Source organism: Scylla paramamosain, unplaced genomic scaffold (assembly GCF_035594125.1).
Source record: "Scylla paramamosain isolate STU-SP2022 unplaced genomic scaffold, ASM3559412v1 Contig53, whole genome shotgun sequence".
Lineage (NCBI taxonomy): Eukaryota > Metazoa > Arthropoda > Malacostraca > Decapoda > Portunidae > Scylla > Scylla paramamosain.
This window is the reverse complement of record NW_026973718.1, coordinates 367,501-370,000: the sequence shown is the minus strand read 5'-3', so window position 1 is coordinate 370,000 and position 2,500 is coordinate 367,501. Positions and strand designations below refer to the sequence as shown.

The 2,500-nt window shown below is 52.2% G+C and overlaps 1 long non-coding RNA gene across 1 annotated transcript in view; it reads right to left on the bottom strand.

Moving 5' to 3' along the window:
- The window catches only part of LOC135098289 (uncharacterized), a 21,360-nt gene that overhangs the window by 5,111 nt on the left and 13,749 nt on the right, over nt 1–2,500 (bottom strand). The gene's annotated exons all lie outside the window — the stretch shown is intronic.

Here is a 2,500-nt window from a genome sequence, read left to right as displayed (position 1 = left end):
TCAGCCACGTCTTGCAATTGTATGTCAGTTCAGCCAACACAGCCTCGTCAAACACAAGTCGCTTATAACACTGAGGCATATCGGGGTTCGAGGCACAAAATGTAGAAAATTTGTTAACGACTGACTGGCACTTTGCCTCGTGTAGTGACACCACGTCCTTCATACAACCGCTGTCGGTAAACCAGGCCCCTAAATACTTGTATCTGTCACAGTACTTAATAACGTGTCCCTCGATCTTTAATGGAACTTTATCACATTGAGTGTTATTTCAAACAAAAAAAATAATTTTGTCCTCATTAAGAACAATTCCATAATCATTGCAATAATCGATGACAACTCTGTGTGTGACAGCGGTACTCGCTCCCCAAGCCGCTGCCTCCCATGGGACGGAGCAACTACCTCTCCTTACTGTGGACACCCACACCCACCACCCTCGACCCCCCGGCCAGCTATCACCAGGACCCACCGCCCCATGCCTGACTCAGCCTTGAGGGAGTTTGGGCAGTGGGTGACACAACACCCGTGGACCGAGGTGCTGGATGTGGAGGACGTCCACTCAAAATGGCACAATTACGTCGCCACCACCACAGAAGCCTTCCACCGCTACTTCCCAGCCAAGAGCATCAGTGCACACATCTGATGCCCCCTGGATGACGCCCCGCATTAAAAGACTCATTCGTCAGCGGACGTGGGCGTTCCACTCCTGTCCGGACCTATACAGGAAGCTAAGAAACAGAGGGGTCAGGGAGATTAAGGCTGCCAAGGCAAGCTATTACCCGGACAAGATACACCACCTCAAGCTGGCCAACAACAGACAGTGGTATCCTAGGAGCAAAGCTTTGTGTGGCCTACAAAAGCACACTTCATTTCTTCCTTGCACCTCACACCTTCCTGCTAATCTTGCGGCTCAGGAGATGAACGACCACTTTGCCGCTATCTGTCACACCTGCCCTCCCCTCCACACCACTCCGCTTCCTGCCCATCTTCCCGCTCCCTCCTCTCCCCCAAATGTCCAGGCGATAGATTTTTTTAAGAGGTTACTTAAAGATACCAAGATACCAAGATACCAAGGATACTTAAAGATACCAAGATCCACCACACCCACTGACCTTCCCATATGGGAAGAGCTAGCAACACCGCTATGCCCCATAATAAATGCCTCTCTTTCCCAACACTCTTGCCCCGCGGACTGGAAGACATCTTACGTCTCTCCCATCCGCAAAGCTTCCAGTCCACAGTCCCTCGGTGACCTCAGGCCAGTCTCTATCATCCCCATCCCTAGCTTTATTTGTGAAGATTTTGTGTATGACTGGGCCTACACCAAAACTTGTTATACCGTGGATATCAGACAGTTTGGAAATATTAAAGCCACCTCCACCTCTCATTACCTGACCAGCTTCCTTGACTTCATCCACAGCCACCTAGACAAGCGAAACACCTCTCTAGCTGTTGCTCTTGTGGACTTCAAAAAAGCCTTATGATCTTGTTGATCAACTTTGTTTTCTTCAGCAAGGCAATAAGTCTGGGTCTCCCTTCCAACCTGGTAGCGTGGCTAGCCAACACCCTCTCAGGGAGGCGTCAGGCCGTTCGCTATCAGGGCTCTGTCTCTAATATCCAATAGCTGACATGTGGGGTCCCCCAGAGTACCAAGATGAGCCCACTATGCTTCCTCCTCCTCATTAAAGACGCCCTCACTGACACCTCCATGGCTGGAAGTATGTGTACGACTGCACCGTGGGCGTCCCAGTCTCCACCAGGAACCCGGAATACTTGCCACTGCAAGTCATTATGGAGCGACTGCAGACATGGACGGAGGAGAGCAGGATGACCATCAACCACAGCGAAACTGTGGTGATGCATTTCTGTACCTCCTCTGTACCAGTGCTCCCTCCCCAGCTCACAGTGGGATCTCATCCCCTCCAGGTGGTCCGATGTGCCTCTGGATGTCCTTCTTCGGAATCATGGTGGACGACCAACTGACCTGGAAGCAGCATGTCGCCAACACCGTAAGATCTGCTACCTACAAGCTGTACATGATGCGCAGACTCAGGTCGCTGGGGACACTGACAGACGAGTTAAGGGGAGTGTGCCTCACCTTCATCCTCCCCAAACTCATGTACGCCTCCCCAGCGTGGTCCTTCTCCCTCACACACACTCAACAGCTCCAACTGGAGAGAGTGCAGAATAGGGCGTGCAGGGTCATCTTTCTCCCTGGCTACACCACCTGTGATGAAGCCCTGACCACCCTGAGTCTGTTCAGACGTCCAGACTATCCACCAGGCACCGAGAGGCTCTCGAGAAGTTTGGAAGGGGACTTCTGCATCATCCACGCCTCAGACACCTGCTGCTGCCTGACGCACCTCGCCTGGTCCGTGCCACCAGAAACCACAACAAGATAACGCCCCTAAAGGCGCCGCGCACGGACCGGTACAGACTCAGTGCGATTCCCACCAAGGTGCGAGCCATCAATAGACAGTATTTTGCTTCTAGATTAGGCTTA